The 14,325-nt window shown below is 41.3% G+C and overlaps 1 protein-coding gene and 1 long non-coding RNA gene across 2 annotated transcripts in view; one reads left to right on the forward strand and one right to left on the reverse strand.

The window, feature by feature from the left end:
* THSD7B (thrombospondin type 1 domain containing 7B) overlaps positions 1-14,325 on the forward strand; it is a 603,973-nt gene that overhangs the window by 46,997 nt on the left and 542,651 nt on the right. The gene's annotated exons all lie outside the window — the stretch shown is intronic.
* LOC310833868 lies at positions 1,804-8,026 on the reverse strand. Its single transcript, XR_014558975.1, has 3 exons — positions 7,912-8,026; positions 4,117-4,256; positions 1,804-2,177 (listed from the first exon to the last, which is right to left on the reverse strand). It is a non-coding gene; the product is annotated as an uncharacterized lncRNA (long non-coding RNA).

Below are 14,325 nucleotides of genomic sequence, written 5' to 3' on the forward strand. Positions count from 1 at the left end.
TCCAAGATGGCTATCACCTCTGGAGGCTAAGGCCCGAAAAAGACCCAATATGGAGGCCAAATGGCCGAAATATTGGGAAATAATAGAGAAAGAGGGCAACAATTGGAAATTGCAGAGTTTGGAAAAAATGAAAGACAAAGTGCGAGACTGGTTACATTACGCTCAGATTCAAGAAATTTTTAAAAAGGATAAAAAGTTAGGATTCCAGGTGGAGAAATCGAAGTTGGAAACAGAATTGTTAGAACCTAAGACTAAAGTACTCTCAAGAATGTATAACTTGCTGTTGAAATGGAATACACAAGATGAAATGGTTAAGTCGGCCATGATAAAGTGGGCACAGGATATTGGGCATAATATTATGTTTGAGGATTGGGAAAGGTTGTGGACCACGGGGATGAACTTCACGGCATGTAATGCTCTGAAGGAAAATGTAATGAAAATGATATATAGGTGGTACATGACCCCAGTTAAACTAGCCAAAATATGCCATGTGCCAGACAACAAATGTTGGAAATGTAAGGAAAATGAAGGAACATTCTTTCACCTCTGGTGGACTTGTCCCAGGGTGAAGGTCTTCTGGGAAATGATATATAATGAGCTGAAAAAGGTATTTAAGTATACCTTCCTTAAGAAACCAGAGGCCTTTCTCCTGGGCATTGTCGGCCAGATGGTGCCAAAGAAGGACCGAACATTCTTTTTGTACGCAACAGCAGCAGCAAGGATACTTATCGCCAAGAAGTGGAAAACTCAAGATCTACCCACTCTGGAAGAATGGCAGATGCAGCTGATGGACTATATGCAACTGGCTGAGATGACTGGCAGAATTCGAGACCTGGGAGAAGAGAGGGTTGAAGAAGATTGGAGGAAATTTAAGACTTATTTACAAAAATATTGTGACTTGGTGGAAAGTTAAGTAGGATGTTTGATCATAATTAATTGGCCACCACAAAATCGGATTGAAATGGGATGTAAAGTGAGATTAAGAGAAATTAATTTACAGAGGATTATATTTAAATAAGTGGTTATAAAATTTGCAAATTAGATGATAAATTGCTGGGAATAATTTATGATGATGAAAATGGCAGCGGGAGATGTGAGGAAGTCCAAAGAAGTTATGAAACTCTGTTGAGATAAAAGAAAGGTTGTTTATCTTTGTACTTTATTTTGTAAAAACCCCTAATAAAAATTTATTAAAAAAAAAAAAAACAAAGTTGCACTACTGATGGTTAGGCCTAGGGCTATCTGAAAGTGGAGATTTCAAAACACCTCATTGAACTAATTCTCTAGACTGATACATTTTAATTTGGTTTCGATCAAGGTTGTGTACATGTCGCCAGCTTAAAATGCAGCAAGGTCATTCTTCCCCATCCCAATTCATATTGGAGCTGGTTTGTGGGGAAATGCAGCAGAATGCAGCAAAATGCAATGTTTCACAAGAAATGACTAGGTAAATATGGATTGTGACTAACATTGTGACTCCACTGCTCTCCAAATCAGCATTGGGGGGGGGGGGACCAGATGCAGAAAAGGTGAGAGTGTGTGCACAGCCGAACAAATGCAACTGTATACCATGAATGAAACTCAACAGTGAACAGAGGAAAAATAAAAAATTAGCAGTCAGAGTCCAGGATAGATCTACTTTCCTGAATGCTAATAATTAATATGACTTAATTCATAGACTAGAAGCGCTGAAAGATGGGAAGAGGCTCATTTCTTAGAAACCCAACGAATATAATAGTACTTGTACATTTTACCTCCTTTATTGGGTTTTACAAGTGCTAGAAGTTTGTGGGGGTTTTTTTGTTTGTTTTTAAATAAAGTTGGGAACCCAGAGAATATAGTTCATTGGGGTTAGGGGAACTGGTTCCTTCTCTCCCCCACCCCCAGTAGATGCCAATGTATTTCTCTCACAGAACAACAGCTTGACTCAGCTATTGTTGAGGCACATCTGCCTTCCCATTCAGCTGCTGGAAGGCCACATGTTGTTTGCCGTCATTTTCCACGAGTCAAATCACCCATGACTACCTTATTAAAAAACTGATTTGTTTTGAAGTCTTTCTTTTTGCAAGGCTTTTCAAGACTTTGGAAGGCTAGCTCAAAGGTGCTCCTTAAATGCAGGAGGGTTACAACAACTGTGACCCAAATAACCTTTTGTTGGTTTGTTTACTGCTGTGTTCCTGGAAGAAAGGGCCAGACAGATAAGCAACAATTAAGTAGGCAGCAGTTCAAGAAACCAGTCAGCAATAAACACAGTTTGAACAGGAATGGTTAAGACACAAGAAGACCAATTCAGCCCTGCAAAAGAAACACTGCATGCTGGGAGCTCTCGATAAATAACTCATTGGCTTTCCTGATAGTTCCTAAAGTGTTTTTTCTTCTTCTGTTGGAGAAATTCACTGTTCACATCGTGGGCTCACATTTAACTCTGTGCATGTTTATTTTCAAAACAAAAAAAATTCCTTCCAGTAGCATCAGTGTATGCCATCAAATGCCAACAGTGTCCTTCAGCTCTCTATATTGGACAAACAGGCCAGACCTTACGCCAAAGAATAAACGGACATAAATCGGACATCAGGAATCACAAGACAGAGAAACCAGTAGGAGAACACTTCAATCTCCCAGGACATTCTATACAAGATCTCAAAGTAGCTGTTTTACTACAAAGGAATTTCAGAAATAGACTGGAAAGAGAAGCTGCTGAATTGCAACTTATCACCAAACTTAAAACCATGGAGACACCTGGTCTGAACAAAGACCTTGGATTCTTATCTCATGATACATGACAAAGCCATTTTTCACCTTCTCACCCCTTGCTTTTTCCTGTAAGACCTATTGCAGTCGTTAAGAGTCGTCAACAGGCTCATCACAGCTATCTGCCAATCACCCATTCCCACCACCCTTCTGAGTAATACCCCTCCCCACCTTCTCACTATATAGAAGGGTCTGGAAACTTCTGTTTCAGTGTATCTGAAGAAGTGTACATGCACACGAAAGCTCATACCAAGAACTAACTTAGTTGGTCTTTAAGGTGCTACTGGAAGGATTTTTTTTTGTTTTGACTATGGCAGACCAACACGGCTACCTATCTGTAACATGTTTATTTTGTAAAATATAAAGTGACCTTTGTATTGAAAAAGGGATCTTAGCTACCTTTGGATAAGACACTAAAAAAAGGAATCACAAATCTTTTTTGGGTAGTGAGCACATTTGGAATTCTGAGGAAGTATCAATGCAGGTCACAAAATGGCAGCTGCAGGGGTGTGGCATAATACAAAATGGCTGCCACATATAACAGAGCAGAAAAAGAGAAAGTAGTACAAAATGGTGTAGACATGCTCATCCCTAATCTCGTGCACTGTGGTTTTCCGAGCAGTTATTTGCTAAGACCTTTCATGGCTGCCATATTATGTACTGACAGGCACACTGGGACCAATTGGCCTCAGGTTCGTGACCCTTGCACTAAGTCCTAGCTTAGCATAGTGAGAATTAGAATGAGCAACAGTGAGTCTCATGGATTATCTCTCTTGTTTCCTCTCTTCTCCAGCCAAGCTGAGGACTAGCTGACTAGCTGTAGTTTAGCATTACGTTCAAACCCTAAACTGTGGCTAATCTGAACTACAGTCCGTGGAAATAAGTCAGTTTCTTAAACTATGGTTCAAAGTTGTGATTTCAAGCAAAGCATAGTTAAGTTTAACCACAGTTTGAAGGGTCTGGACAATGTAATGACCTGTGGTTCGTCCTCATAACTGTGCCAGAGAAGGTGAGGCTTGTGGTTTAGTGTTTCGTCTGAATGCATCCATTGGGTAAAGGTCCACTCATTCATCCTTCACTCTGACTGCTATCACCGTTTACTTGAAATAGTTTGTTTATGATAGTGTTACCACAACCAAATTGTTTCAAACCTCAGAAAACCAGTATATTACAGAATTTCCATTATGTGTTAAGTACCACATTAGTTCTGGTAAACATTGTTTTGTGGAATGCTGTGTGGTGCATTTCAGGGTGAGTGAGTTACTTTCCATTTTTCTTTTATTACACTTTGCTTACATTTTTATTACTTTGCTCTAGATGAGCCAGTTTCTGTTACTGAAATCCATCTGAGAGAGATCTTATTACCTGCAAAAATAGCTTTTGATCTTTACACTTCAAAGGTAATCCTTTTCTTCTCTGCAAATGGGATAGCCTGTGATATAAATACCACCCTTTAGACACGTTTTCCAGGGATGCCTCTCAAAGAAATCCACGGATTAGTTCATCTGTTGGTTAGAAGATGCAACCATTTTCAGAATGTGAAAATCTGGTATTTAAAACATAAATTTTGCATTGCAGATCAGTTTCCGATGGTTTCTTTCATCATTGTAATGTGTGTGTGATATATTGCTAAAAGCTGCACAGGAATAATACTTCTCTTTCTGTTATAATTCCTTCCTCTTCATGGATACAAAGTCACATGTACCTGAATCAGTTGCAAACTTTGTACTCTTAAGGTATTACTGTAAGATTCATAAACAACTTTTGCAGAATTGGCAATGGTACTGGTTTGTTTGCATTTTTTTTTAACAATGAAAAGATGTACAGTGGTACCTCGGGTTACATACGCTTCAGGTTACATACGCTTCAGGTTACAGACTCCGCTAACCCAGAAATAGAGCTTCAGGTTAAGAACTTTGCTTCAGGATGAGAACAGAAATCGTGCTCCAGCGGCACAGCAGCAGCAGGAGGCCCCATTAGCTAAAGTGGTTCTTCAGGTTAAGAACAGTTTCAGGTTAAGTATGGACCTCCGGAATGAATTAAGTACTTAACCTGAGATACCACTGTATTCTTAATGGGCTTTTTTTTTTTTTGGTATTTCTAGCCATCATCCTATTGTATAGAATAATTTTACCCTTCATACTGCTTGTAGTCTCAAATCTATGAGTAGTTTCCCTTTAGCTATCTTTATGTAGCCACAACGACACTTTTCACATACAAGAGACAGGTATCATTGAATGGAGGAGGCCCATGTCACCCCATGGACCACTTCATGCCTGGCCATGCTGACTGCTGATGCATGTTGAGCCTAGTTGCTGTCCCAATCCTTTGCTCCCAACAGAGGCAGAAAATAAAGGAAAAAGACATGTTGGTCCCATTCTGTCTTCAAACCCAGTGCAGTGACAAAATCCATTTCCACTGCTGTCCACACTTCAAGAAGGATCAAGATCAGAGAACTAACAAATTAGTTAGACTGTCATTGATGAAATTGCCAATCCTGCCTAAAGCAGTCATGATCAGGAAATAGAAGAAATGACAGCAGCTCTCTTCACCCAGGCAGATCTTAAATCTGTACTTATGTTTCCTCGTGATTTCTCTTTCTCTTGGTTTATTAACTATGCAAAGCTGCCACTGTAATGCTGGAAAGGATATTTGATGAAGAGAGAGTGCAGCCAAGCCCTATCCCTTCTGGCACATCATATATTATGTTCCGGATGGGATGAAAGGCGAAGAATCAGAGAATTGTAGAGTTGGAAGGGACCACAAGGCTTATCTAGTCCAACCCTCTGCAATGCAGGAATCTTTCACCCAGTATGATTTTGGAACTCACTATCCTGAGATTAAGAGTCTCATGAGCTACCAACAGAGCTCTACATCACATTTGTGAGGAGCTGCTTCAGCCCAGAAGATCTCTACACTTTTTATTTGCTGTGAAAATCTATTTCAGAGATTTATTGCATGTTTAATCAAAGATGCTTAGATTTTAATGCTTGTGAAATTAGTTTATATACTTGCATTTGGCTTAAATAGAAGCCTATTTTTGGCATGAAGCAGTATATAAATACAAATAATAATAATTGAAAGCAAGGTGGGGAATTAGCAATGCAAACTCTAGCCCAGATCAACCTCCTCTCAGGGGAATGGAGCAACTTAGGATCCAGTGGCCAGTTCTGCCCATCCCCTATAATGAACTGTTTAGGGACCCTACACTTGCAACACAACAATTCAATGCATAGCAAAGGCTGATCTAGGGGAGGACGACCAGGCACAGAGCTTCTGGGGTGCTGCCGCAAAAATGAAATCCAACAGAAGCCAAGTAGCAGTGTGGTGGATTTTGGTGTTGCGTCCATGTACCCAGCTATGCCCCCCCCCCGCAAACCTCAGAATAAATGCTCAGTTTAGCAGTTTCTGTTTGGTTGCTTGCTAAGCAGAGACTCTGCTGGGTTTGAGGAGTTTACTTTTAATTTTAAAAGTATATCACTTTTCTGGTGAGGTTTTTTGAGAAGATGGCCATGGCAGATGGGGGCAGAATCTCTAGACCATTTGGCTCCTTATAATATTTCAGTCTAAAAGCTGATTTAAACTCATCATGTGTGACTTCAGAGAGCAGTGTTAAAAGAGTAATAGGCACACTTTTGCTGTTTTAATTGAAAAGGCTAAGGGATACATTACTAGTTTGTAATATATAGCATGTGAGCTGCTGTCTAGGATGGAGATATGATCGTGAAAAACATTCTCTCTTCTGTCTTTAGCGGTCCAAGCTGTACAACAGAAGTGGGACTCCCCGCCCTATGTACTGAGATGTAGATGGAGTTCATTTCAGAATTCTGTCTCAGTTAAATATTAGACATTTTTAGGGGTTCATTTTCACTTTACTTGCTCCTTTCACAGAATGATTTAAAGAGGGGATGGATTAAGCAGGTCATTTTCAGAATGAAGCATCCCTTATCATTCCTCATCATTCCTCATCTGTACAGCTCCAATGTTCTTTACAAACTCGACACCGATCTCGTTATATCCGTGCACCAGACTAGTGGTTTGAGGCAGACAATGGAGGTACATATGTATTATAAAATGGTGGGGAAAGCTGCACCCGATTCCGACTCTGCAATGGATTCTTTTCATCCAGAAGCGCATCAAGATATGCCTGCATATCTGCTTCTAATCTGTGCCAAAATAACTAGTGGTAATGTTTATTAGTGGTCCAGTGCGAAAGGCAAAGCATAAATGGACATCTCATTTCACATATTGAACAGATTGCTACACCCACTGCAAACCCTTCCTCCAGGGGCAAGGGCAACGGCTTGCGCCCACAATTGAAAATTTTGGGGGAGCCCTCAGTCTCCTGCCCCCCTATGATACCCCTGCCCATGGATGTTATTAAGGAGCAGCCCACAGACCTTGAGCCCAGATCTCTTTCCCCTTCTTTGCTTTAGAAATACTTTCAAAAAATTTGTTTACACATATGCTGGGCATGCTGCAAAATGCAGTGTGTCAGTGGGAGCCCACCCACCACCTCAGTTTCCTCACAGACATAAATTGGCACCTGCAAATTTGAGACATAAGCCTATGCATTAAGTGTCTTAAGAACCTAGCAACACCTCTGCTTCTTGGGATGGCCACTGACCCATTCAGCCAGGGATAGACAACACAGTGCTTCCCCTGCCATCCCATCATCCCTGTGTATTGGCCATACTGAGTGGGTCTGATGGGATTTGTGGTCCCACAAGATACGGAGGATGCTGCATTGGCTGGGCATGTGAGAGTCTCTTAAGTGGAAAAGGTTCTTTTAGGAGCAACGAGGGTGCTGTTGAAATGACAAAGTGATTGCCTTGATCTTCTTCCAAGATCTCATCTGGTGGGTGTCTTATCAGAGTGATCTCTGAGAACATAAGGCCGACTAGAAGAACAAAGGGAATTGTCAGTGTTCTACTTGGGAGTTGCAAACAGAAGAGATAAATTTATGTGGCGATTTAAAAGGAGGAGGGTTGTGAACCCATCTGGAAGAAAGGAAAGCCAAGAGCCATCTAAAGAGGCTGGCTGACAACCTGCTGTTTTTATTGTTAACATGGCGTGTGGTTCAAAGCTGTCCTTCCCAAACCACACACTTCTGCGTAAAAGCGGATTACAATTATTTATAGATGTCAGCTGGCTGCTCACCTCTCTCCCAGTGCAAGCACCACTGCTTCTCAAATTCCTGCACATTGACTTTTCCAAAGCGTAAGAACCTAACACCATTTTTGGTTGGGAGTGCTGTTGCCAGGTTCATTCGAGTGCACAAGGGCTGGGAAATAAGCAAGCTGACACAACATAGAATGGGGAGTGTTCCTAGGTCATAGGGCACATGATTTGTGTGCAGAAGTTCCAATCCAGTGCCACCAGGTGAAGCTTGCCTAGCTGAGACCTTTGAGAATTACTGCTCCTCACTGTATGCAGCACAGCATTAAATGGACCTGCAATTTGACTCAGTCTAACTGTATATTCATGAACCTTCCATGGTTTTATTCTTGTCACAAAATTGAATTCTGCAGCTGCAGAATTTGAGATAATTTAGCTTTTTAATGCTCTCCATTCAAATTCTTCTTCCCTGCCCTCCCCTTTATGTTTGTATTCACCTCAGTTTTGCTTCCTCAGCTCTCCTTATCCTTGTCTATAACCCCCCCCCATAGCAATCTCTTCCATTATTGTGGTGAATTATCTGTGAATCAGGACAGTTGTCTAGCATGTATTAGGTCCTGCTTACTGCTCTGTTTTTCACAAGTCACCTCACAGGAGTCAGGCGGCCATGGTTTTCAGTCTCAGGACCTGGAGAGACTTCCAGCCTTTGACAATCATTTTCTCTGTGATGAGCTTTGTTTTGCACCTGACATATAGAAAGGCAGAAGAATAGAACTGTAAATCTTTTGGCTGTAAAAACAAAAGGTTCACTCTGTCTCCATGAAGCTGGACAAACCCAGGGGAATCCCTATACGTCTGTAAGAATGAAAGAAGTTTATCTTCAACTCTAATTTTATGCAAAATAAATGACATCGATTAAAGTAATTTACGAATACCCAGAATATGGAATGTTCCTTATTGTGCATGAAACATATTTCATTGGGCTTAATATTCTATTTTTAAAAAGAGCAAACTTTGTACTATACCTCTCTACAATCACCCACAGACTTCATTTTTATAACTGGGTGGCTATGCTGACGTTGAGCTGCTTATGGTGGCCTTGTGGTGTTTAACTAAGGCCATGAAAATGTCTGGATTTGTGCTTTCCCTGTGCTTAGGCAAAATGTGTTTAAGAGGCACAGGCTCAAAGTAAATTGAAGTGAGTTTTTTTGAAGAGAGAAACAAGCTGTTCCTCAAAAACCATTAAGGGTTCTGTCACCCAGAACATCCCCATCCTGTTGACCTTATTTACAGGTTTATTTATTTATTTCGCTGAAAAACGGAATGCCATAACTTTGATATATAGACCTGGAGAGCATTCGCTTTCTGTAAAAGGAGGTGCTGTGCAAAATGGCCAAGAGAATCTGTGCGTGCCCCAGCAACATAAACAAGTCTAAGCACAGTGAAAGGTATCATACACGGTGGGTGCTTTTTCTTTTCTCGTGTAGCCATACACTTTGGAGGCAAAGCAATTTGGCCTCTTGCCATGGTTACCAGTGCAATAATGCATTGAGAGAGGGGTGGGGGAGGGAGACGGGCAATAAAAGTGACAGCTGTGGAGTGTTATTGACAGTCCTTCTTTTAAATGGCAAACTGGGTCTGCATTTGTCCTGATTGTCACAGAGCGGCTTCTTATTACAAGGGAAGGACCAAGGACTGCAATACAGAAACTCGTTACTTCACCAGACCAAGCCCCACATTCAGACTTTTATTTTGAGGAGTAGGTGCTGGGGTTGCACATTGCGGGTACTGAGTGTGTTGTGTGCTTACAAGGCGAAAGGTTTTTTGATTGGTTGCAATGTCTGCTCCTGTGGCGGGCTCTTTTGCTCCCTATTAAGTGGAACGCCTTTTGTTTTAGGGGAATAGTCATTGTAAGAACATAAGATGGCCCTTGCTGGATCAGACCAAAACCATATTTAGTCCAGCATCCTATTCACACAGCAGTTGACCAAAGGACTATGGGAAGTCTGCAAGGAAGGTACGAGCACAGTACCGCTCTCCTGCTTGAGAACTCTAGTAACTGTAGGTATAAACACAACGCTAGTGGCTTTCCAAGAGGCACTGTAAAAAAAAAACAAATTAGTATGGTTTATTAAAAATAATGGGAGTAAGGAGGAATAATGGCAATATGAAAAAAGGGACTGCGTATTAAAGATATAAAAATGGATGACTATCAGAGATGCTGAAGGAAGTTCAAAACAGGCATAATTTGTTGTATCTGGGTTAAAATGTATAACTGGATGAAAATTAATAAAAAATTATTAAAAAAAAAAGAGAACTCTAGTAACTGTTATTTGGAATCATACTGCCACCAGTACACTGGAAGTAGGACACAGCCATTGTGGCTATTAGCCATTGATAGCTCTGTCTTCCATGAATTTGTCTAATCGTCTTTTGAAGCTGCCGAATCTGCTGGCCATCACCACATCTAGTAGAAGCAGATTCTATAGGTTACCTATATATACACTGTATAAATAAGTATTTCCTTTTGTATTTCCTGAATTTTGCTTCAATTCAGCTTCATTAGATGGCCCATGGCTGTAGTATAATGAGAGATGGATAAAATGTCTCTGTCTCTCCCCCCTCTCATGCATAATTTTAATGCAGCTCTATCATGTCTCCCTCCTTACTTGGCTTTTTTCATTCCGGAGAGGGGTAACCTTTCGTCAAAAGGGAGTTGCTCCAGTCCCTTGATTATTTTGGTTGGCCTTTAGGGCACCTTTCCTGGCTCTACAATATTCTTTTTGAGATGAAGGAATCAGAACTGTACATGGTATTCCAAAAGTGGTCACACCATAGATTTGTATAATGCATTATAATATTGGCAGTTTTAATTTTAACCCTAATTGACATCAAGTTTTCTTTGTGCAGGGAATTTAAAATTGGAATTGAAATACCTCACCTGCAATGACAACCCAGAGAAATGTCTGCAAATGAGGTCACTAACATATCCCCTGGCAGAAAACATTCATTCTGGGATATGTCTTGTGTTGCCCATGTTCTTCCTAACCCTGGTTCATATTATCCAAACATCATACTGCAGCCCAGGAGACATAACTGAATATTCATTTATTCAATTATATTCCAAGGTGCTTTCCAATAAATCTCAAAATATGGCATACAACAATGTTCTTTTGACATTGTGTATGTAAATGTGCACTTCACTTGCAATCTTGGCCAGGAGATCAATTGGGAATACACATACTCCAAAGCAGTCGATGCACATGTGTTTGTGTGTGCATGCTCACAGTTTTAATATCTGGTCAATAAGTTCATTTGGGGCCCCTTCAGGCATTTGCTTTTATTTAAGAGTTCAATTATTCATTAAGTAACAAGTAAAATCATGTTTTGCCCTATAAGTCTCTCTGGCTATTTGAAAACCACTTGGGCTGTTGTCAATTAGAAGTCACATAGGAGCAAATTCTGATTCATGCATATTCTTGACAACCCAATGTCAGAACACTTATTTCAAATCCCTAGGAATCAGTTTGCAGTGGAACATCTCTACGTGAAGAATGTGACTTCTTCCCTAAGTAGCATTCACACACCTCTCTGGATTTCTTTAATATGTAGGAAGCCAAGTGGCAGCAGGAGTAACTGTTTGGCTCCAGGATGTCCACTGCTTCTGCTGTGTTAAACGTTATGCCGCCCCAGATTTTTACTACTTGATGTAAAAATGACTCATTTTTGCCCCACCCAAGTGTCAGTTTAAAGCCTTCTGCGTTCCCTGGGAATGCCTTAACCATATTGGGGTATCCACCTTGAGAGAGAAGGGTAAATATTGCCTGTTTTCAAATATTTTTCTAGTTACTGGACTATGCAGGTGCCAAATTTCAGGGCTCATCAGCAAGCTGTCTCACACATTTGATATCCCTATCAGTAACTGAGTGCGTGGGCTGTGTACAATACAGGAGACAGAACTATCTGTTTACACCATAATTACTTAACCATGTAATTTCCATTCCTTTCTCTGCAAACCACTTGGCACCTCAGTGATCAATAGCTTTCTCATGAACGAATCAAGCACGCCAATGAAATTTGTGGTCTGTGAAATAACCTTTACCAAATGGGATGCGCTAAATTGACTAGAAATTATTAGAGCTATCCAATACATACCAATACGCAAGTAGCACAGCCGCCACTGGACGGCATGAATTGCCATTATTTGTTGTCAGAAATTCCAATGAGATATGTGCTTCTGGTTAAGTGCTAATTCATATTGAGCAGCCCAGTGGCTGAAGCCTGAAGCTGTCAGGCATTTGGCTTGGGTGAGCTGGAATATTGACCTGCACCTCGTATATTTATGCATTTATCCATCAGCACAGATCCATGGCTTGTCAGGTTTATATTGCATCTGGTCATACTTGGCTCAACAGAGAAGAAGGAGGATTATTTCTGTGTTAGCCAAACAGAGTTAACTGTAGCACTCAGGGCTAAACTACAAATAGTTGTAGAAGGGAGTGGATGATGGAAGGGAAGGATAGGGAACATGTGAGTCCACAAGGCTGTCTTGATTGTGTAGGAAGCTGCCATTGGTCCATCTAGCTTACTATGGCTAGACTTGACTGGTCAAAGCTCTCCCAGACCTACCTGGAGATGCCAGGAACACAGTTAGACAAGGTTGGGAGATAAGCCAGTTGTTAATGTCTGCACCAGACCTTAAACTCTGCTGTTCAAATTTCATTTTTCAAAGCATATATCACTAGGTGGTCCATTGCAATTAACATACCGGTAACTGCTTCTTTTTAAATGTTTTGAGATTCATGGGATCAGGGAGGGACACTATATTTTAGTCCTGAGCATTATGAAGTAAATTAGACAGTAATCGCTCTAATCCCTGGTTAGGGATTGAGCTCTAACATTTCATGCAAGTGGCAGATCAGTTTAAAATGACTGCAGTGTTTAAAAGTTGCTGAATTTGTTGATCTCTAGCCCCAGAATATATGTGCAGCATAAGGTAGCGAAAGATTAAAAGGAGCATTCCAGAGATTTTTAAAGGTATGAATTTCCAGGGATTTTCCTATTGTTGCTGGGCATGACTGACTGACCTCTGCGAGCACGTCATGTCTTGATGGATGGCCCTTCTCTGAATAACAATAACAGCAATAAGGGACACAACAAAACCCAGCTCCTTTTCTTCATAATCGCCATGGACGGCTGGCTGTCAGGCTCAAGCACGCTATCATTGTTCAATGCATTTACAAACCAGGCAGCATTATAATGGCTTCTACTTATTGGCTTGTGAACAAGTTCCTGGGGAGATGGGCGGGGGAGCGAGTACTGTAGCCAGAACTTCTCGGTATTAAGAGAAAGCGATGATGGAGAGCAGATTGGACTCTCAAAGAAAATATGCCGCTTCTCTCATGGATCTGGCTGGGCATTTTACAGAGGAAGCCGATGAAGTCTGTTTTAGTAGACTTCACACTTCCACCCACTCTCTCTTTCTGATATAAAGTCACAAAGTGATGCTTCAGATGTGACCATTTTCTAACACGGAAAGCATGAAAAAATGTATGAAAATTGCACATGTGTCTATTTCACTGGTTGACTACGGCACTCAACACACACACATATATGAGAAAATTTCACACGTTTACAGATCAATTCTAAAGAAAGCTCAACAACTTTGGTCAGCCCTCACGCATGTTGACTTCATCAAATCTGGCCCTCTTTGAAAAACGTTTGGGCACCCCTGATGTAATATGTGTACAGCCTTTCCGTATGATTCTGTTTGGAAGTGAATATACTAAGGCACAGTACCTAGGATAGGGAACCTCTGGTGCTCCAGATGTTGCTGGACTACAAGACCCAGCATCCCCGACCACTGAACATGCTGGTTAGTGCTGATGAGAGTTAGAGTACAACAATACCTGGAGGGCCACAGGTCCCCCAGCCCAGCCCAGCCCAGCAGTGACACATGCCATATAAATGCCTACTACGATCAGTGAATGAACACTGAAGGACAACCGTTTAGGTTCCTTCTCAAGTTGTGATACAATTATGCTCTGAATAATGTATTACAGTTATACCTTGGGTTATGAACGCTGTGGGTTGCACATTTTCGGGTTGCGGACCGTGCCAAACCCGGAAGTACCGGAACAGGTTACTTCTGGGTTTCGGCGCATGCACAGAAGCGCTGAATCGCATCATGCGCGTGCACAAACACGGCATTTCAGGTTGGGAACGCTGCGGGTTGCGAACATGCCTCCCACAAGAATCACGTTCACAACCCGAGGTATGACTGTATTGGTGTTATTGAGTCAGAAGTGTGATTCCACTTATGTCCAGTAGTGTCAGCAGCAGATGTGCACAGCCCTCATGCTTAGCACAGTAGTTCATGCAATGGGGAACTGGGGAAATTGGGTTCATTATCTGGGGAATCCCACCCGTTACATCACATGTTTGGTATATATGCGG

The sequence above is a fragment of the Podarcis gaigeae genome, assembly GCF_964106915.1.
Source record: "Podarcis gaigeae genome assembly, chromosome: 1".
Taxonomy (NCBI): domain Eukaryota; kingdom Metazoa; phylum Chordata; class Lepidosauria; order Squamata; family Lacertidae; genus Podarcis; species Podarcis gaigeae.